Source organism: Neovison vison, chromosome 1 (assembly GCF_020171115.1).
Source record: "Neovison vison isolate M4711 chromosome 1, ASM_NN_V1, whole genome shotgun sequence".
In the NCBI taxonomy this organism is placed as follows: Eukaryota; Metazoa; Chordata; class Mammalia; order Carnivora; family Mustelidae; genus Neogale; species Neogale vison.
In genome coordinates this window covers 36,520,291-36,544,440 of record NC_058091.1, presented here as the reverse complement: position 1 = coordinate 36,544,440, position 24,150 = coordinate 36,520,291, and the positions used below count along the sequence as shown (strand labels likewise).

General features: G+C 34.5%; 1 pseudogene; it reads left to right on the top strand.

Annotated features, from left to right (window-relative positions):
• Positions 1–1,710: 1,710 nt before the first annotated feature.
• Positions 1,711–1,859, top strand: LOC122897505 (annotated as a pseudogene).
• The last annotated feature ends 22,291 nt before the right edge of the window (positions 1,860–24,150 follow it).

The following is a 24,150-nucleotide window of genomic DNA, read 5'->3' as shown; positions in this document are numbered from 1 at the left end:
CCATATTTTAAGAAAAACATGAAGATAAATATGTGTCTAATTCATCTACTTAGAAGGATGAAATAAGAGGTCATAGGCAAACCGCTTTGATAGATCCTTCAACTATAATAGAAGTGGATTAACATTAAACATAATGGCAAAATACCACCTCTTTTGAGCTTACAATGGTTAAAAAAATAAAACAGGAAAAGGCTCTTTATAAAAGCATGAACACAGTTTTAAAAAACCTTCCCACTTTCTACTGCAGAAAACATAAATTATATACTTTGCAACCAGCTGTAATGGTAGGCATAGGCAGCTGGTCCAATTTACTGTATAGTACTATTGTACATATTGTTTGATGCACAAATTACTTATAATTTCTAGAAGTGCATCTTTGCAGTTTGATATTTTTAAGTAGCACTTCCAACAACTTGGAAAGTTGTAGACTTTTGGAGAGGCTAATTCTGAAAAGGCTTTACCATTGCTGAGTATGTTTTTTCACATCATGGTTTACAATAGTCTATTTTATATGTTCAAAAAATAAACAGAAATGCATGATGTTTTCCATACACTCCAGTAAAGAACTTAGCAAAATTTTGATGATTTTTATGTTCTGATTGCTAATGTTAAATCTTTTAGTGTCCAGTACAAAAATAAATCCGCACCTCAAAAATCTGCCATCATCATAATTAGAAAAAGGAATTCAAAACTTCAGAGAACATTGAATGTGGGTCAAGTATATTGGAAAAGAATTCAAGAATTTGAGCAAAGAGTTATTAAAAGAAAACTCCCAGTTTTCTCAAACCAAAGAGGAAAAGCAAGCACCTAGATTAAAATCAAAGGTCACTTTACCCACTGTGAAATTGTAAGGAGACTGAAACAAGCACTTTTTTCTAAGTATCTGAATTTTTCTTTTCATATGTTTCAATGTGTTGAATCAAGAGGAGAGAAGGTTAAAAATTTCTTTTCTCTCTTTTAGTACCTTGTCACTGTAAGCCAAGTGCCCCAGGATGGCCTTTTCTGTCAGTACAAATCCTATGTTTTCTGGCTTCTACAGCTCCTTGGACAGTCTGCATACATTTGCTACCATAGACCATGACATAGACCTACTTGCCCCTGAAAGTGTGGGTTCCATTTTCGTTCATACTAGCTTCTCTAGTACATTCTCCTATTGTTGTATCACTATTGTTCTCCTGTGATGGTAGTCACAGATAAGTCAATAATGCAATTGTAAAAGTACTATAAGCTAGCATTGAATGGACTCTAATTATAAGTCCACTGAACGATTTTGAGTGGTCTTTCCCCTGTATGTTTTCCTTTGTTATTTAAGGCTCACTGCATTTTCCTTTGAAAATCTTGGTAGGCTTAAGTAAGTAAGAACTCACTGTAACACCTACAGATCTCTTCCACTGACCCTGGCCTTGTGTTCTAAGCAATTTTATCTTTATTCTACTTTATGTATTCAGCATTTGTAAAATACTCTTAAGTACTGACATTTTCTTTATCTTTACTCATTTGTAGAAGTTCTTAATAGCACCATGCAGGTAGAGAAATACAAGACAAGTCTACACAATTATATCCAAATATATATAGTGATGGATCTCACTTTGTGTATAAGGTTCCAATGATATTTTACATATTATGTCATGATTCACAGATTGCAATTTCTAGTACAGGTATCTCTGAGGTTTAGATTGACTGACTGAGTTGTATATATAGTTTCTCAATTTGATTGCTCAGTGGCAGTATCGTAGCCAATGAGGTTTATCTGAGGCGCGATTATTGCTAATTGATTGCTCAATGACATCTCCAACTCAGTTGAGCCCATAAACTCTGATTCCCATCCCTAGATCACTCTTTCTCATAACTTTCAAGTATCAGGGAGCACAACTATAAAACATCTAGTTTCAAAAAAATGGACATTGCCCTGTGTTGCTTAGCTAGGTTTGCCAAAATAAAGTATCACAGGTTTGGTGGTTTATACAACAGATTTATTTTCTCATAATTCTGGGAGATGGAAGTCAAAGGTCAAGGTGTTGAAGGAGATGATCCTCTTGACATATCATCAGAAAGTCAATAGAAGCCTAAGGCTATGTCACAATGCCTACATTATTTACATCACTTCATCTCACTCATAGGCATTTTATCATCTCATATCCCAAGATGAGAGAGTTAAGGTACTAGAAGATGCTTTTCGAGAGAGTACAGATTCACATAACTTTTATTTTATATATTTTATAATTTATAAATATAAATTTTATAATTGTGCTATTTTATTATTGTTGTTGCTAACCTCTTACTGTACCCAATTTATAAATTAAACTTTATCATACTTAGGAATATGAAGGAAAAACACAGTAAGTATAAGGTTCAGTATTATCTGTGACTTCAGATATCCACTGGGGGTCTTGGAGCATATCCCCTTGAAAGAAGGGAGGAGTACTGTGTCTTCCTGTTTCTTAGTATGATTTTCCCTCTGTATTTATGTCTTCTTCTTATAATGAATCATATATACCAATCATATTGGATTAGGCCCACTCTAATGGCTTCACTTTAACTCACTGAAGAGCCTCTATCTCCAAATATACTCACATTCTGAAGTACTGGGGGGTTAGAACTTCAACATGAATTTTGACATAACATATCCTTTATCTCTCCCATCCTCACTCCTCTATCTTTAATCACTGACCCCTGTTAATTCTACCTATTAAATATACCTCTAATATGTCTACTTTTCTCCATCACACTTCACTAACCTAATCTATGACATTATCAGGTTTCATTTAGATTTCCCAGACTCCTAGTTCCATCTAGCTTCAACCATTTCTTTATATTAGTTAGAACGACCTTTCTGAAATCCAGATCTGATTCTGTCACAACAGTGACTGTATCAAGTACTGTCAGGAGCTCAGATGAGCTGCCAAAGTGTCAGAAGAGCCCATTAAACAGAAAGCCGAATATGAAAGAGTTAAACCTTTAATTTCTTACTGCCATAGTATAAGCAATGAAGTGGAGAAGGTGCCAATTCCCCTGGTTCTATTTTCTCCCACAGAAGGGTGCATCAGTTGAGGGTTACACAGATCAGCCCAGATATGAGGGTTGTCTTATAAGTGAGAGAACGCTGAGCAAAAGGCTTCAGCAGTTTTATGAATCCTGAAGCTGAGAGGAAGATAACGAAGAGAGCTAGTAGAAGGAAAGTACTGGATACTGAGTCAGCGTGGAGAAAAGTGTCTTCAAGGTCCCCTTCCTCTCCTCTCTTCTAGAAGAAGGACTTCTGTCCAAGGACTCATACAGAGACCTAGGACTGAAATGTCTGGGCTAGGCATGCAAATATTCCTCAGAGCATGACTGGCCAGGGGAATCTGAGTCCTTGACTATAATTCCCTTAAGAGCAACTGCAATACTCTAGCTGTGCACCAAGTCTGATGTGTGTGTGTGTGTGTGTGTGTGTGTGTGTGTGTGCGCGCGCGCGCGCACGATAGGATACTGGAGGAATGGGGAGGGGGGCAACTTTATCCCAAGAGGCCTGCCAGGTAAGGCCTCTGTAACTGCCTATTGTCAAGCCTAAAAGATTTTAACCAGAAGCTGGAGTTCTCAAGTAGTAGAGTCAGAAGATCTCAATTTTATAAAGTTAGAATCAGAATCCATGGGTTCAAATCTTGACCCTGAAATTTATAAGCTGTGGATCTTGGGAGAATATCTTAAACTTTCTGTACTTTACTTCCCCCAAATTGAATTTGGCATAAAAATAGCACATATATTTCATGGATTTTTTGTGTCTTTAAAATGCCACCTTGTACATAGTAATTGATCAATATATGTTAGCAATCATTACTATAAGCATGACTATTACTATAATTTTCAAGAGGAACAGAACTAAAAAATATGGAGGCTACAATTAATCACCTTATAGTTTTGCCTTATAAATATGTATGTTTTCATAGACAATTTAGAAGAATAATAAAAAGAACAAATGGTCATGATGCAGTGCAAATTATCCTTATTATGTCCTTACTAAGGTAAAGCGACATAGGTAAATATTTTGATATGTAGAAATGAGGGGCCAATGAGAACACTAAATAGTAAACACTAAATTATGCTAAACCGATGTATTTTCCTATCTTAAAGATGAAACATGTAAAGGCCTTATCTTTTCTCTCAAAAAATATAAATAAAAAGGGTCATCTATGGACTCTGAAAAACAATCTGAGGGGTTTGAAGTGGCGGGGGGGTGGGAGGCTGGGGTACCAGGTGGTGGGTATTATAGAGGGCACGGCTTGCATGGAGCACTGGGTGTGGTGAAAAAATAATGAATACTGTTTTTCTGAAAATAAATAAATTGGAAAAAAAAATCTTAAAAAAAAAAAAGGGTCATCTATCACCATCTGGTGATTTGAACCAAATACATTAGTATACTGAATATAAATCACAAAATTAATAATATGAGGGCTTTAACCACAGAAGTAAGAGCAGTTCAATACTTGGCTGAATATGTAGAAGAATCAGTCCATTACCTAAGTTTTGATCATCCTTTTCCTTTTTTAAAGCTCTAGCTCTCTACATACATTGTGGACTTCCGATGAAGAGAAATACTTAAAACATTCAGTTAGTAAAAAATCTGAGGAATTGCTTTATTAAAGTAAGGGAAATGCATAGAACGATCTAATAAATGCATATTGTAATAATATGGTCCCCCTGAAATTTCTTACCATGTACAATTTCAGAAAAAAAAATTCTGGATGGAATCAATATTTCTAATGCAGGCTAGCCAATAGTTATTTAACAAGATATATAGAAAATCTGAGGTTGTTTGTAAATAGTTGTCGGCAGATCGCTAGAGAATTGTGATTGCCCTTAGGCTTGGTAACCTTAAATAGTATATGCATACGTAATTGATAATGGCTGGGTTTTACTAACTTAATAATGTGACTGAAAATGTACATAATGGTTCTGCATATACAACACTTACATAGACGCTGTTTGTATGATTTAGCAGTGAACATCAGAATACTTAGTTTTGATGTCGTAACTCCAATTAAGGGGGTTTTAAACTTATTCCTAAAATTAAATCTCAAAGAGCAAGCTGCATTTCACTATGGACAATCTCCAAAATAAGGTAGTGTAATAATTTTCATTTAAGCATATCAGAGAAACTTACTCTACCAGCATATATGCCTTTATTGTCTATTATCTATTATCACCATCACCATCAGTTAACAATCTCACTACTTTTTTTCCATTTCTTTTCATGTGAAAAGACTCTCATGTTACACTAACTATAGTTTTGCCTGTGAGAATGGCATTTCTGCTGAACTGCAAGGCTAAGTGGTCAAACAACCTGGTTAAAAGTCTAAGCAGGTAGTGACAAGCTAAAAGATAAAATATTGAATCCTGAGACTCCATTTGTAATGAATCTATATCCCACATGCCAAAATCATTTGGCTACCCATAGTTTAAGGGATCCAAGGGAACACTTCAAAGAACTAGATACAAGGGAGGATGAGTCTTTGAACTAGGAGATTCTTTTAGAGTGAAAACACGAATTGCCAAAAAACCACAGATGTTCACCACATGAACAGGTGAAAAAATACTACTCTTTCAAATATATTTATCAAAGTCTTTTCTGCCTTTCTGTAATTTCATTTTAAATGGGCCTTACTTTTCAGCTGTTCTCTGCTTAAAAACCTTAATAAGTAAAGACAGATTGTATGACTTCATTAACAATGGTGAGCCAGAATCTCAAGGCCTTTTCTGGGCCTCTTTTCTCGGCATATGTAATTTTCTAATTGCTGTTCTCTAAAGCAAGAACTGCAATTAGAAAAATGTTATCTGAGGACACAACTCAACTGAACATTATTTGGCATTTCAATTTGTTTTCTAGCATTGAATCATTGTAATGGAAATTCTACTTGAAAACTTGGTTTGTCATAATCACCTGCTTATAGTTTATCTGCGTGTATGGATTTCCTTTTTCAAATCTTCAAAGGTCCATAAGCATACTCATTAGCACTCACAAAAAGTTCATGGGAATGCCCCTAATAAGCAACTGGTGCAAGAAGGCAGAGCAGAAAAATGCACTTTTTAAAAATATATTTATTTATTTACTTATCAGCAGCACTGTGGAATTATTAAGATGATTTGTGGTAGATTAAAGATGACCACAAATTCTTTGCAACTTCTGAGAAGGGTAGTCCAATTCCCTTTCCCTTGAATCTGGGCTGTCCTCAGTGAGCTTTGGCCAAAATAATACTGCAAGAATGTCCTGAGACTTCTAAGTCTTGCAGCTTTCATTTGGGTCTTTTGGAACACTTGGCTTATTGAAATCAGTTGCCAGTTTGGGAGGACACACATGCAGACCTATGGAAAGGCTCAAGTGGAGAACTGAGGCACCCAGATGACACCCTCTCAGCTCCTAGCTGACAGCCAACACCAATGTGGCAGCTACGTGAGTGAGCCGCCTTGGAAGTGAATCCTTCAGCCTCATGTAATTCATCCCAGTTGATGCTGCGTCAAGTAGAAAAGCCACTGGAGGGGAGGAGATGGGGAGTTGGGTAAGCCTGGTGGTGGGTATTATGCAGGGTATGTACTGCATAGAGCACTGGGTCTGGGGCACAAACAATGAATGCTGGAACACTGAAAAGAAATTAAAATAAAATAAAATAAAATAAAAAGCCATTCTGTCAAGTCTTGCAGAAAGTGCAGATTTATGAGCAAAGCTAATGATTGCTGTCACTTTATACTGCTAAATTTTGATATTTAGTTATTTATAAGTAATGCAGCAATAGATAACCAGAACAAGGACTGTGGCTTAAATAAAATATATGTAAAGAGGAAGGGGAGGGAGGGATTTCATTTTTTTTTTTTACTTATTTAATATAATTACATTGTTTTATTATTATTCTCTTTAGAGTTCAGTTATTAATAAACATTCTTGTAGTCTACCAATCTGGATGTTTGTAAAACTTGAGATTTTTCTAAATTGCTTATACTGATTATTATGCCTTGCTGAGAACACTGTAATAACTTCCCAACAGAAGTTTCTTTAGAGAACTTCCTCTATCCAGGTAATTCTTAGTAATGGAAATTAAGAACGTATATTAATTTGATCAAAACAACATCTCCCTACATAGGCTAGAAAATAAATATGAAATAAGGAAAGTGATGATAATGAACATTTTTGATACTGTAAGAGGTCACTAGTTGTCTCAAACTCTTCCTCCCTACTTCAGGAGTTGACAATATAACTACCCAATTACTCAGAACTGAGTAATATTTGAGTCCTCTGTATAACTCAGACCTTGAAATTCCATTCACCTCTGTCCAAATTATAGCTCATACCTATGCACTTATCTCCATCTCCTCTGCAACCTCCATTGGTTAAGTCACTATCTTTCTCACCTGCACAACCACAACAATAATAAAATTCCCTAATTTCCCTTTTCTTCACTAGAACCCATTCTCAAATGAGAAGCTAGAGTGATCTTTTTATAAAAGGAAAATTACACCTAGGGTGTATTGCTGAAAATCTATAATGAAAACCCTACAGGTCTTTGCAAGACCTGATCTTCAAGCAGTTTGTCTAGAAATCTCTTTTGACCCACAGTATATCTTCTTCTTATCACTCAGACACTATAGTACACTGAACTACAATCATATTTTCTTCTTTTCTACTTCAGAGGATCTTCTTTCATGTCTTGAATACTCTAAATGGGATCTTCAAGTATCAGGCTCCTCTTGTTTTTTAGAAATCAGATCTCAATCCAAGTAACCCTGAGCACTGAAGCAACCTGCAGTTATTTTCAAGCTCATTCAATACTAGTTTCCTCATAAAATTAACTGCAATCTGAGATTACTTTGTTGACTTACTTTATTTTTTTCTAATTTACTACTTATTAAATACCTGCCCATCTCGCCTTGTACAAAAGTGCTGAAAGAACAGGTATCATGTTCTTTGCTGTCACAGAGCCAAGAAATATCCTTCCTCATGGTATGCTCTGCACAAATATTTGCTAAATGAACAAATAAATAATTCTTATATTTGTTTCTATATAATGTTTCTCAAAGGACTCTGAACCACATAATAGGCGTAATGCCATAAATTCTAATTCAGAGGAAAGATAACTGTAAATCTTTATCTTTTGTAAATGGCCAAAGATACACTAAATGATTCTTTACCAAGTTTATGTTAAGCAAAGATAAGGAGAAAAAAATGAGTCAGTCTCTTCATTTTATTTTTTTTTTAAAGATTTATTTATTTATTTATTTGACAGAGAGAAATCACAAGTAGATGGAGAGGCAGGCAGAGAGAGAGAGAGGAAAGCAGGCTCCTGCTGAGCAGAGAGCCCGATGCGGGACTCGATCCCAGGACCCTGAGATCATGACCTGAGCTGAAGGCAGCGGCTTAACCCACTGAGCCACCCAGGCGCCCCAGTCTCTTCATTTTAAACTTACTCTAATTTTCTATGGCTTTTGTTGTTTTCCACTCAACTGCATTCATTCAAATAGAAAAAGTCGTAAGTAATCTTTAAAAAAAAGTACCTCAAGGAAAGAAATGTAACCACAATAACAAGAAGAAAGGAAAAGATATAGATAAGACATGATATCAGTATTCTTTTTAATAGCAATATGCATTTGGGAAGTGAAATAGTTTTGAAACGATTAACAACTTTTAAATATCAACAAATCTGTTTTGTGAGGAGACATAAAATGCTTTTCCAATTTCCTTCATTTAATACAAGGTAAGAAACTGTGGAACTATATTGTGAAAATATATTACTACATATTTGGAGATTAAAAATATCAAATTTCAGTCCTGTTGGAATGAAAGATTAAATTTTCAAAAGAAGAGGTGAAAGTTTCAGTGCTGAAGGATGTTTGAAATCTCTACAAAGTTACTCATCCACAGAAGTTTAACATTAATGTGTAACTTAGTTCTAAATATTTTTATTTCTAGAAATTATTAACTGCATTTGTCTCTAAACTCTTTTTAAAAAGCTCTTCTGTTCATAAGTATCTGTGTTAGTAATATATACTTACCTTTTTATATGGATCAAAAATAGAGAATTTATTAGACCAATGTTATTACCAGCTGGTATCTTTTTAATTTGTAGGAATAAAATTAAAATTGGTAAAACATAAAGATCTGATAAGCCTATACACTACTTCATACCTCCTGAAAGCATAAGTAAAGCAAAAAGCATAAGGAAAAAATTCAGCTGTAGTTTATAACCTTTATAGCTATCGATAGAAACATTTCAGTAAGTCTATCTACTGAATTCCCCATCTTTAGAGCAAATCACAAGATGATTCCATCTTCTTTCAAAATAAAGCAGAGTACTACTCATCTTGAAAGTGAACATTTAATAATAAGAAGGAAGAAACAAAATTGGAGGTAAAGTTAACAATTATTAAATGCTTACCATGTATCATGCACTAAGTTTTTTCATTAATTTCAGTAAGTAATTAATATAACCCTCCTAATAATCTAATAGGGTATAAACTACTTTTATACCCAGACAGTAGTGCTGAGAGATGTTAAAAAACTTTCCTTACTCAAGTCATATAGCCAATGCATTGAAATTAGCATTTAGACCAAGGTGGGGTAGTCTGACTACTCAGCCTAAGTTCCTGATTATTATACTGTGCTGCCTCCCAATGGAAGTTTTAGGTTCTCAGCAAATACAGGTTTATCCACTATAACACACTTAGAAGATCAGGATCTTTGGAGGAAGGCATAAATGTTCATAAGTGTCCATAAATGTTCAAATACCAGTTCTGCCACATACTACTTTTTGTCATTTTGAAGTTCCCTAACTTTCTGAGCTTTATTTTTCCATCTTCAGTAAAAAATGATTTTTCCTACCTCTCAGGAGTCATTATAAGAATGAAATATTTTTACATAATGAGGTGTCCAGCATTGTGCTTGACATGAGTTTGGTGATTAATAAGTGTTAATTTCCATTCCTTACTTTTTAATATGACAAGAAATGTGTATAGAAGTCAGAGTGTGTGGCATAGTCATCATATATGAATTCAAGGATTAGGAAGACCACTAAAAGTCATTTATTAAAATATAGAGCTGACTTCCTAAATAATCTCAATGCTCTTTTGACTGAAATAAGAAACTGTCACTAATAAAAGGAATGTACCCAAGGTTGTCTCATAGGTTTTACTCTAAGAGAACATTCACAGAGAGTTGAAAAATGTTTAATCTATATTTGGAAGTGAGTTCAAGGTTATAATAAATTATGATTTTAGCAGTTCTGGGTTAGTGACAATGGTGGCTGTTCAGAACACCAGAATCTCAATAGAAAATCATGCAGAGGACTTGCATAGGCATAAAGACATATGAGACTACTGGAGATGGCTGTGCTGAGTGTACCCAGCAGAACACCCAGTGTACAGGGTAAGTGGAGACTGAAACTTAGCCAGTGATCCATGTGCTACACCCTCCAGTTAAGCACTGGAAATATACAGTAACAATACCATAAAAAGTAATATCAGTGAATGCTCAAATATATCCCCACCATTCTCTAAACAAACAAAATCACAGGGTGACCAGGGACCCAGGATTTTAGGATCTTGTATATTTTTACACTTAGACCTGGAAACACAAATATGTCTTTTAGATAAAATTATCTTGTGTTTAATACACAAATTAATAATTAATATAGAGAAATAATCAGAGATAATTATAATTTTGGTATACTTATAAGCCCTTTTCAGTACAGTGTATGCAGATAAGCATACATTTTTCTTACGATTCCTTTCGTACGTGCTATTTTACAACTTACGACAATGACATTTTTCATCATTTTCCAGTATTATTGTCAACATGTTTTTAAAGTTTGAAAAGCACACATTTTATGTCATAATCTATCTTTATAGATTACCAGTGGATTTTTCTCCTACATAGATCTTGTGTTAAGATCTTTTTTTATCTGAATTGATCATTGGATAAAAAGCTAAGGATTAAATAATTAGTTCAAGAATATGGCATTCAAAGTTATTCTGGGGTTCCTGCTGGCTCAACCAGTAGAGCATGCAACTCTTGATCTCAGGGTTATAAATTTGAGTCCCATATTGGGTGTAGGGCTTACTCAAGAATAAAAATCTTAGAAAAAAAAAAAGAATAAAGTCATTTATTGTTTAAGTAGATTGCCAAATTGTTCTTAAGAAATGTTGTGATCCTTTACACAATCAACAGCCATATATTAGAATGTCATTACACCACAGCCTCATAAAACCTTGGTATATTATTATTCTTTATTCTTTATCTTCAAATACTTAACAAATGGTATCTTATTATAATATTAACTATATATTATTCTATTAATTTTTCTTCATAGAGAACCATTTACTTATTTTCCTTTGAAAATTACCTAATCAGGACTGCCTCTGGGTGGCTCGTGAGCTAGGCTTCTGCCTTTGGCTCCGGTCATCATCCCAGGGTCCTGAGATTAAGCCCCCACATCAAGCTCCCTGCTCAGTAGGGAGCCTGCTTCTCTCTCTCCCTCTGCCTTTCCCCAGGTTTGTGTTCTCTCTTTCTCTCTCAAATAAATAAATAAAACGTTCAAAAAAAGAAAGAAAGTAAGGAAGAAGGAAAGAAAGAAAGAAAGAAAGAAAGAAAGAAAGAAAGAAAGAAAAGAAAAGAAAAGAAAGAACAGAAAATTTTCCTACTCAAAAATTTTAGCTATCCTTCTACTGGTGTCTTAGAGTTTTAAAAGCATTCTTTCAAATTTGGCTCTAGAAAAAAACCACATTGAATTAAAGAACAAAAATCTTGGCAACAACTGGAAGCATTTTTAAGTTAAACACAATATATGCATAACCCAGATGAATGTATGGAACATTATCAACACTTCAGAAGTCTTTTTTTTTTTTTTTTTGGCCTTCCATTCATTCTTTATGCCCCCAAAGGTAAACACTATTCTGATTTCTATCACCATAGAAAGTTTTCGCCTGTTTTTGAACTTTATATAATTGAAGTTATATAATGTCTGGCTTTTTTTAATCCTTATTTTCAATGGGATTGATCCAAGATTTTGCTAGAAGCAGTTACTTTTTTTTCACCATGTGTAGAAGCATTAGTTCATCACTCTTATTTACTTTATAAACTGACTGCAATCTATTTATATATTATGCAGTTTATGGACTTTTAAGTTGTTTCCAACTTTTGCTTATATTGAATAAAGTGACTATGAATATTTTTATATATATCTTGGGAGCCCATATTTACCTCCATTGTGTGTCTACATAGGAAGAGAACTACTGGTTCATAGGATCTGCCTATCTTCAACTTGAATGCATGCTGACAGTGTTTGCAAGTGGTTATACTCATTTACACTTCTAGTAGCAGCTTATGAGAGTCCCGGTTGCCCTACCTTTTTGCCAACAAATAGTCATCTGGTGCACATTTGTAATTTATTGTAGTTTAACTGGGTAGTTACCTGAGGACTAATGATGCTGAACAATATGTTAACTCTTCAGCAGGATATTCTTTTTTACCAAGGTAATTCTCAAGTATTCTGCTTATATTTCTATTAAGTTATCAGCATTTTTCCATGTGGATTTGTAAGTTCTTTATAAAGTCTTAATAAGATGCATTGCAAATATCTCCTCCCACTTTGTGTTTTTTCATGGTTGTACTGGTTCATTTTTGATGAACCAGTAATTTTTGATGTTATAGTGGATATTATGGATAATGTAGTTTTTCAGAATACTTGCTTCATCTGAGAGAGTCAAATTTATTTGAACAGCATTTAACAAATTATCATCTTATAAGTATTTCAGTGTCCTTTTATTGTTCTTTGGTCATTTTCATTTTTAATTTTGTGCTTTTATAATTACTCCTCTTTTTTCTTATTTACTATTTTATTTCTTTATATTTATTATATCCTTTTCATAATTAATTTGTTTTCATATGTATTTAGTTTTCCATCTTTCCATTTATTTATTTTGGCCATCTCTCTCCATCATTTATAGTTGAACATATTTAACTCTTATTATAAATATTTCTAAATTTGTTTAGAAAATAAAAGTGTTTAAGACATAAGTCTTCATCTGAAAACTTCTGTAATTGTGCTCACAGAAACTGATACATAGTGTTTTCACTATGTTTCTTTTTAGACAGTAAGCAACTTAGGTATTACTTTTCACTCTGCCAATAGGAATCTTTTAAAAGAGAAGTTTGGATGTTTTTGTTTTTGTTTGGATTTTGGTAAATGTAAGGTGGTTGGGATTTGACTATTATATTTTTAAAATTTATTTATTTGAGAGAGAGGGAGCTTAAGCAGGGAGAGGGGTAGAAGGAGAAGCAGACTCCCCGCTGAGCAGAGAGCCCAATGCAGGACTCAATTCCAGAACCATGGGAACCTGAGCTAAAGGCAGACACTTAACCAACTGAGCCATCAGGAGCCCTCATTATTAATTTTTTAGTAGACTTTATTTTTTAGAGCAGTTTTAGGTTTAGAGCACCACTGAGAGGAAGGTACAGAAATTTCCCATATTCCCTGCCTCCATACATGCATAGTCTCCTCCTTATCTCTTATTTCCCACCAGACTGGTAGAGTCCTCACAATTAATAAATTTACACTGACCCATCATTATTATCCAAAGATCATAGTTTACATTAGGGTTCATATAAACTAACCTGCAATTTAATTGTATTATGACCAGAAAATATGGCATATACTACTTCTAGAATTTCTTGAAGAATAAGAATTATCAGGGTCTGTTTCCAAGTTTCACGAGGATAAGAAATGAGAGCACATTGTTCATGTTCAGGGCATGAAATATATTAGAAGGTATGTGTGTAGAAAGATCAAGAATGAGATAAGGAGAATTTTATACCTCTTTATAGTATTCTAGGTTTTATTACTATTTTCAGTATCTTCACTCATTTGTGTCTACATAAGCAGTAATAGACTGAGTTTAAGTTTCTTTTAATTTGTTTCTTACAAAATTTATTTTTGTATTTACAGAAGCTTTTTCATAACAATTCTCATCCATACATAAACCTTAATAATTAACCATTATAGCATTTTGTAGTTCATCATTATAAATAAGTTCTCTTTGCTTCATTTTATACCTTTTTTTTTAAAGGATTTTATTTATTTATTTGACAGAGAAAGATCACAAGTAGGCAGAGAGGCAAGAAGAGAGAGAAACAGGCTCCCCGCTGAGCAAAGAGGCAGATGCTGAGCTCCATCCCAGGACCCTGAGATCATGACCTGAGCCAAAGGCAGCAGCTTAACCAACTGAGCCACCCAGGCGCCCCATTTTATACTTTTTTACATTAAATTTGATATCCTTTTACTCTCATCATTATTTGTTTTGGTTTGCATTTACCAAGTAGTAAGTATTTTTCTTTAACTTTCAAGCAGTTATATAGCAAATGGAAGAGGCTGGAATCTCTATTTTTGGTTAAATATGAGAGTATTCATTTTTTCAAAACAATTGAATCTCACTAATATTGATATATCAGATATTTCTGTGTTCAGATAAGTCTTCTGTATTTTTGTATTTGCTTCTTTGTTTTCAGTATTTTGGTAAGCAAATGCTGGTGTTGTGTTCCCACTCTTCATCCTTGATATGTACCCACTCTTCATCCTTGATTAATATCATTGATTTTACAATCATTCTTTACATTTTGGGTAGTTATTCCTCCTTTCCTTGAAGAGAATTTTGTTGTTGGTGATGCTAAATTCTCTTTTATTACTTTATTTATTCATTGGTTCTAGGGTTATAGCTAGGAATTGTGGTAGAAATGCCTTTAAAGGACTTTTTTAAAATGAAAATTACTTGCCTATTTAATAAATTGGTGAGGCAAGTGAGCCACTATCTTGTACTAAGTAGTGCCCCATTATGTGGCCACACCCAGTGACTACTGTCATGACTAGAGGAAAAAAACACAAAAAGCTGTCTGTTAATTATGAAATGGCAACTACATAGGCTAATTAACAGAATGATTTATAGGACAGATATGCAAGGAGCACGGATAAAGGTGATGACATTTAAGAGAAATGAAAAAAATCACAGACAATTTGAAATTAATATGTAACTGATCTATGTCTCTAGCTCCATTCTCCATAGGCCAGTGTTATCAAAGTGAGGTTTGTTTCATAAGACTGTATTCTATCTTGACTCTGCTTTTTAACTGACTCTGTAGTTGTTATTTAAATATCTGCCTATGCCTTGGCTGCCTTGTTTGTAAAACTAATGACATTGTTCTTATTGGCTTGTGTGGGTACTTTTGGAAATGCTTTGCAAAGTTTTATTCAAACAATTGTGGTACTATTATCTGAACTTCTGGAAAAATACTAGAAAGGAAAGAAAGCCAATATTCAATAACAGAAGAAATGAAACTTGTATTCTTTTAGTTAGTAATCCAGCAAAGGTTATCAAAAATACCCACAGCATTTAATTCAAGTGGGTGTGTTCCAGTACTCTGCCCTTAGTCATTCTTTACTTGCATTCTAATGACCTCATCTCCTCCTACCAGTATTTTTTTTTTAGTCCACCTGCTAAACTGTTGTGCAAATTTGTTCTTGGTTGTTAATCAGTTTAACCAATCTGTAGGGAAGATGAAAAATTTTCAGTGATGATTAACCTCACTCCTCTGTAGTTATTATCAAGGACATTAGGCTCATTATTATTATTTTTAAAATTCTCATTTTAAATGTATTATTAATCCTCCTTTCTCCAGATGACAAAAGCAAAGCTGGGTGATTATTTAACAACCAAGCACCACCAGCTGGTACTCCAGGCTGGTGGAAGTTACCATGTGTTCCCACTTCATCCTACCATAAATCCTTTAAAATGAGAATGTGAAAAGCAAATTAAGTTCATAAATGTCTTTGGATATGAACCATGAAGAAACATCAATATTTTAATGCTATAACTAACCATCAAGGAGATGGGGTGGGAAATGAAGGATATCAAGAAAAATTGATATCATTAATTAGTTTAGCTAACTTATGTGACTTTCATTGTAAGTGTCCTCTGGAAGTGTCAAGATGCCACATTTAGAATTTAAATGCAAATACTGCATGTTTAGTAATGTCAAAAATTAATCTAATTATAAAGATATAGAACCAATGAAAAAAAGAGAATGAGCAGTGTGCATTAAAAAACTTATTTTGGTATTTTTTACAGTTATGCCACTGCTTTATTGCTTATTTTAGGACAATTCTGCTTTATATGGATCAGTAGGTAATTTCTTTTCTTTCATTAATTCTAAGTGTGGACTCTATTATTAACTCATAAACTACTCCATTGACTCACCTCTTCTCAAGTACTCAGGGAAAAGATGGTTAATTTTAGATTGGACACTTTAAATCATTAAGTTCTTCACTTACAGAATTAAAACTTCCTAAAGTATGAAACAAAAATGTAATGAAAATGTCTTAGATAACTTTTAATTTTGGAAAATGATAAAATCAAGCTATTTGTTTTACATTATTCAATATATTTTATTAAATCAGAGGAAGAAGAGTGACATTTTGAGTTATAAATTATAGTTGCCACTTTGCTGAGAAGACAAAATAAAGGAAGGTCTGAGACAAATGGGAAGTGCTACTTGGACAGAAGTTAACTTTCTTACTGCTTATCTCATTACTACTGTCTCCTAAACTCAAAACTTTTCTCATAGGTCTGACTTACTGATTGCTTACACGCATCTCTCTGTTGAATTACTGCAGGAAGGAAAAGGGTCTAACCTTTCTAATTATGTGTGGCTACTCTCATTCTCTCATTTTCTCTGTTTGCTTTGCTCCTCTGAGTCACTGGAAATTTGGAGGCCACAGCATAAAAGCATGAATAGGTGATCCCTTCATCCTTCCCACCCTTGGGAGGGAGGTCACTCTGTCTTTGAGAGTTCTCTGACAGGGTTGTGGGCAAGCATGAATAGTTTTAACACTCAGCTGGCTCCTTGCACCTAACTTTATAATGTTTTATTTTGATGGTCACAATTAGGAAGAAATGGGAGATAATCTGATATAGTTTTATAGCCTCTAACTGAGAGAGAAGGTGAGAGGGCAAAAGATGATCCAGACTGGTGTCATAAAGGAATAAAAACCTGAAGGCTTCTATGGCCAGTTTGACCTCATGAAGATGCTCTGACTGGTGTGGAATACTGGCTATCATGAATGCATAATTTAAGTGTTCAGTACCTTTTAGCAATTTAAATCATCATCTGGATATTTCAAGTCTGCTGGAATTCATTTTATCTCTAAAAGATGAAAACAGAAAGTAAGTAATTTATCATGTTAAATGAGATAAAACAGACAACTTCAAGATGAAATTATTTTTAAACATTCACTTATAATTTGTTTTAAATTCAGAGCATCATTTTTTCCCAAAATAAGCTTATAAAATCAGACTATACTTCCAAACCATCTAAAGGCCTTTTGAGAGCCCTGTCACTTCATCTCTCCACTTCTCATTCCAAGTACTATTTGACAATTTTCCCTTCATAGTCCCTGCATGTAATTTTGGTCCTGTCCCAGATTAGATCCAGCGTTCATTAGCACCTTTTTTCTTGTTCTTATCCAAAACCACTGACCTTGGAAATAGTTCTCATGATTGACTGAGTCTTTGCTTTGTTCCTTTTGTTAAAACACTTTTTTTTTTTTTAAATAACATTACTTTAATTCCTCTGCCCTTTGAGTTGGGCAAGACTTTAAACACTAGCTCTCTAAATGATATTTTGCTACTAACCTTTCCCAATAAAACTAACATTTATGGAATACTGCTCTAAACCATTCATACATATTATTTCATATGATCATTATTATAACCTTCTGTGGCTGGGACAGTTTAAGAAACAGAAGCAGAGAGTAATTAAATAATTTTCCCAAGATCACAGAACAAAGTGCTCAGAAGAGCTAGGATTTAAACCTACGCAGCCCAGGTCTCAAATCCTTGTTGGAGAGCACTGTTAATCACCCAGTCTTCCTGATTCATCATATAATTTTCTTCTAAACCTCTTATTTCCATGTTAACTTCTCTGCTCCAGCCCCACTGGGATGTCTTCCCCATTACCTCTTATAGAACTCCCTGACATACTTACAGCTATGTTATCAGTGTTTTCTCCTCTCCATTTATAGTAGAGGCAAGTCAATCCACTTCAATTTAGCTTAGGAACTATGCTTTGAATACACAAATTAAAAAAAGAATGCTCTGCCTTTCATGAACTTACAAGAGGTAATAACTGTCTGGAAACAAAGAAATGCTAGAGTATGACAAGAATAAGATTAAAAAAACTAGACACAATGCTTCTTTGAGTTGGGCAACTGAGACACTGCCCTTGGCCCCATGTTTGGGTAAGAGGTAACCCATAAAAAATGTAATTTATGTCTCTTCATTGAATCTCACCAAAATTTAATTTCAAAATTTATTTACTTTTTTTAAAGATTTTATATTTATTTGACAGAAAGAGAGACAGCGAGAACAGGAACACAAGAGGGAGAGGGAGAAGCAGGCTTCCTACCGAGCAGGGAGCCTGATGTAGGGCTGGATCCCAGGACCCCAAGATCATGACCTGAGCTGAAGACAGACACTTAACCACTGAGCTACCCAGGTGCCCCTCAAAATTTATGTTTTTAATGCTACCTTAAAGGGTCTACAAAAGATGTTGATTTATTTTAAAATAATTTAAGCAAATTTAAGACTGGTTTAATTGCTTGCACTCCTCACTAACTTGAACTCCTCAAGTGAGAGATAACCCCATATAGGAGAGTAAGAAATAGTGGACTGAAGTATTTATTCTAGTTGGGGAAATAAGAGAATAATTCAGAGTCAGGTGAGTCTTGAGAGTATAATTATATTAGTTGTCCAAGATGATAGAGGGCATCCCAGGCAAACATAGGAGCAAAGGTACTAAAAATTTGAGTGATTAATTTTAGGTACCACTCATTGATTCATTTATTTACTAGTACTGCAGATATTATAGTTTACAAGATGCCAGAAGCTTTTCTAGGTATTTTGTAATATTAATAATAATCACAAACTATTTCAATGAAGGTATTATCACTATTTTACATAATCACACCTGAAGCTCAGAATTAATATATTTTTTATATGATTACATAGTTAGTGATTATTGATATGAGATTCAGAATAACAAATGTTTACTTTCCTAAGTCAATACATATTTCTGTAAATCAGAGAATATATTGTGGCCTAGACTGAAGGGAGTCAAGCTGGGGAAAGATGTTGGTGGGGCTTAACAGTTAGCCAGCGGTCAGATTATGAGGTAAAATAACATGGCCATGTTTGCACTATGAAAAAGGACAAATTCTACCAGTTCTATAAAATTTAGAGAAGATACAGACGGCAAGTAATATATTGAAATAACCCAAATGAGAGCATTGGTGGCTTAACACTGGAATAGAGTTAGAGAGGGAGAGGTGTATTTGAAAGTAGAATCCACAGAATTTAATGGTCAGTATGTATTCTTGATTTTAATTCCTCAATTGAGCTGAGTTGTCTGGGTATTGCAGAAGTAGGGTAGGGGTTAGAAAATGACTTCAGTTTGTAAACTATTTTTTTTTCCCAATTTATTTATTTTCAGAAAAACAGTATTCATTATTTTTTCACCACACCCAGTGCTCCATGCAAGCTGTGCCCTCTATAATACCCACCACCTGGTACCCCAACCTCCCACCCCCCCACCACTTCAAACCCCTCAGACTGTTTTTCAGAGTCCATAGTCTCTCATGGTATTTAATTGGAGGTGACTGGTTAAGAATGAGAGCAAGAGTGAGTGAGCACATGTGATAGAGAGAACTCCAGGGACAGAGATTAAGAGAGCACACTGAGCCTCAGATATGCACATTTTACCTTCTTGATTTCTTGCTACTGAGCCTGCCTGCCAACACCTGTCCCATAAAGACAGATTCATTTAGTGGCTGGGCAGGTGTATGCACCTTCTGTTCCGATCTGCACCCCTGGCTAACCTGCTGCTCCTTTGACATCAGCAGACAAAACTGACTTAAGTAAAAAATTGGCTGATGACAAACCAGAGCTCCACAATGCAATGACCTTGTTCTGCACTTTTTTCTATGGAGATGAAGAATAATAGTTATTATTTATTGAACACTTACCATGTTCAAACAGGGTATTACCAGATTCTGATATATTATCTCATTGGCTTCTACAAGATCTCATGGGGTAAATATTATTCTTATTTTGTAGATAAGAAACTGAGGCTTTAAAAGTTTAAATCAATTACCTAAATAACTGGTAAGTGATGGAGCCATTTCTCAAACCCAGCTCTGTTCAATTTCACGGCCCGATATTTAAATATTATCTTAAACTGCCTCTCCAAAATTTTTCCTGATTCCAGTTGGATAATGCAAGATTACATCTCCTCAACTATATTATTATAGAATTCAAACTACAGAATTTAACTCCAGAAATTTTGTGTATAGCTTGTGCAAGAAGCCTAGCTTGGTTTCAGCTCATTCCCTGAGATACAGCAGTGCTTTCTATAAGCCAAACCTACCAATCCCCACACTGTTCTTGAACACAACATGCTCTTTTTTTATACCCAAGTCTTTGAGGAAGAAATACATGAAGGTCTTCCCATCCGTTACCACTCTTTAAATGTCATCTTCTTGGTGAAACCTTCCCCACATTCTCACTTCCAAAAGATTGTTTAACTCCACCTCTTTGTGGCTATAGTATTTTGTATAAAACATTATTATTATGTTGACATCATGATTTGTGCTTTCATTTTTTTTTTTTTAAGATTTGTTTATTTCACTGAAAGAGAGAGAGAGTGCATAGGGGGAAGGTAAGGGAGACAGAGACAGAATCTCAAGCAGACTCCACTCTGGAGCACAGAGCCGATTGCAAGGCTCTATCTCATCACTGTGAGATCACAACCTGAGCTGAAACTAAGAGTCAGATGCTTAACCCACCACACTGCCCAGGTACCCCAACTGTACTTCCATTTATGATTCTCTCCTTAGACTCTGTATATCTCAAGAATCTTGCTTTATTCATTTATGTTACCTCTTTAAGCAGTGACAGTCATTATGTTGGCACTGAATCACATGTGGAAAATCAAAAGCTAAGGATGTTCTATTTGCTGAGAAACTGTGAGATTCCTTTTTGTTCTCCCTCTATTTATATCAGATATAGCAGTTAGGACTGCTTAGTAGGTAGGCCTGGGGGTGGGAGATGAAAAGGCCTGGTAGAAGCAGCTTCTAACACAGAAGCTGCTTCTGTGTTTGGGATAGTGCTCTAGACAATGCACAGTGAAAAGAAAGAAATTCCTATCACTGGGTAGCTTTTTCATAAATTAATCTTTAAGCTATTATGTATTTGGTGAACTACTGTATAGTTTTTTTCTTGAAATACCTTTCCCAACAGAAGTTAAAATGGCTTTAAAATACTGAAATATTTTAAGAGGACTGTCTGATAATGGAATAATAAATGAGAGTGTAATAGAAGAGACCAGAAATACAGTGAAACCATTTTTGTCTTTTTTGTTTGTTTTTGAAATAATGCAATCACTATCAAATTTTTTAAAAATTCAAATTTTTATAGGGCTTCCTCTGGTTCAACATATTTTGACAAATATCATGTTCTTAATTATTTGCCAGAGAATAAAACATTAGGCAACACACTTGGGACCAAATATTGAAGATAATAAAAATAAATGTAGAAGGAAATTAACATTTGAAATATTTTAAATAACATATGCGTTCCTTTCTTTAGGGGAAAACATTATATAAGATATATACCCTCAATGTTTTAAAGTATTAAATAATTCAAGACAACAAATAGCATGTAGCATAAATTATACAAAGCAATGATTACAGATAAACTGTTCAGTCATAATGCCTTTGAAAAGGGAAATGGGATGAAGAGAAATTGAAAAAAAGATGGACTTTAGTGCTAAAAGAAAAGATGTAAGTTACACAATATTAACTATATTTTCCATATTGGGTTTATCTGATTAGACCCAAAGAATGTTCACAGCTCAGAGATTTTTTTTTTTAATATAACAATATAAGAAAGTAAAGGAGAGAGGCACCCTGAGGCAAAATTAGTTTTATAAAGTGGCAGACTACATTAAACTAGGTGGCAGCCTGTAGAGCATGACTAGAGTAGTGCTGACAGGTCAGATTAGCCAAAAATACATTTGTTTTTCATTTTTAAAAAAGTTTATAATGTAAAATGTTCAGCCTACATACATACTGCTTGCAAATTACCCTCTAACCCTCAACCATGATCAGTTAATAGGTTCAAATTGATTCCCAAGATTAGTTAATCGACCCCTTGCAGCCAAACCAAAAGAAATAAAATGTAGGGAATGGAATTTCTCTTGGGAAAATCCAGGGGAGAGCTGTAGAATTAAGAAACTACCTAAAAGTAGTAGAATTAGGAAGAAGGATCTGGGATTAGGTAAAAGGGTACTGGAGGTGGTTTGTAATCAATGATATCAATACAGACTGATTTTTCTGAAGACAGGAGGATACCATAAGAGATGATATTAGCACTGACATAAGAATAATGGGTGAAAGCTGGCCTGGTCTTAAAAATGGTGGTGGAATCCATATAAGTTCTCCCTGTAAGCAGTTCCAGTACTGCCTCCCAAGTGATTCTAAAAGATATACAAGGAACACATGTGGAAGATGACATAATGTTTTAAGCTCAAATCTTATTGTAAAGAAACTATTAAATGCTTTATAAATGAGAAAAGAGCCATAGGAAAATATTTGGACATTTATTATATTATTTTATTATTATTTAAAAATATTCTCTCAAAAATAAGAAAGTTAAAATGATTCCAAGAACTACAGACTTATTGCATTCCCTAGGGAAACTGGGATATTTCTACATGGACTCGAAACAGTATCTTTTCCTTTAGTTTTGAGCAGTGTTAAACATTTCCCCTAAGGAATTTTAGCAACAGTATAACATTATTTTTAAATTAACTTTTTCATTAAATGCTTGTTTCCCTTGAAAAGGGAGCAGCTGTTAGTGCTGGCAGTCTTTTCTCCCCCAATCTAAGAGTACAAATCAAAAACAATTTGTTTTGTGAATAATCTACAGTATGACAATTTGTCTACAAATATGTCACTGCCTGTTTACCTCAGTGTGTGTCAATTGGATTTAGCCCCTTATTTGCAGAAAAAAGAGAAATGCAGTCTTGACAGCATCCCTGCCTGCAGCTCTGGCACTGCAGCCTCTCTCTCTCCCCCAACTTCCTGTTGCCACTAAGAACCACAGGGAGTGAGAAGCCACACACTGTGCAGACTGTGGGCTTAGCAGGACTAGGCCAGCTACAAAATTAGAGACCTGGGCTCTCACCGAGAGACTAGAGAGCTGTTCACACAGAGGCAGATCTTTCTGTACAACACTTTGATTAAGTCTAGGAAGAACCTTAATAGACTGCCATTTACTAGAAAGGAACCTTTAGAGACAAGTGTTGTGGGGGATGGAGTTTGATTTTTTTTTTTCTTCTATCAGCTCCCTCTATACTGAACAGCTGATGCTTGCATTAAAGGAAGAGCATATAAAAGGCCTATTCAGCATTTATTAGATTTCCAGGAAGGGGGAAAAAAAAAGTCAGCTTTAGCTTACTTATATATAGCTATATCCCTCTATCTGTCAGCTTATATCACTTTGTGTGCTATATAATTCACCCTGTGTATTTAGTATTATAATGAGTGAAATGCCTTCCCATTGCTGGGCACAGTTTGCTCTTTTCACATGGGCACTTGCGTTGCATACATTTAATTCACAGGATTGACCTAAGTAAGTGAACTCAAGAATTGCACTAGGTTGTTTTTATGGTCTGTGGATTACTAAAATAGAGCCTAACATTGTTATTTTGTGACAAATAATAAATGTTCCTTTTCATAGCATTTAGCACTAGCATTAGTGTTGTGATAACAGAATTATAACTTCTATCTCTTTTCCAAATGTTTGTTCTCTCTCTCTCTCTCTCTATATATATATATATATATCTATATCTACATATAGGATGTAGATATACATATAGATATAGATATAGATATAGATATATATTCCACCCCCATCCCCCCGCCAAAACTGAGATACAGGAAGAAAATGGCCTACCCAATAGGGAAATTATTTAAAGGACAAAACTTAGTGTAGGGCATGTATCCACTCACTACATTAATCTATATT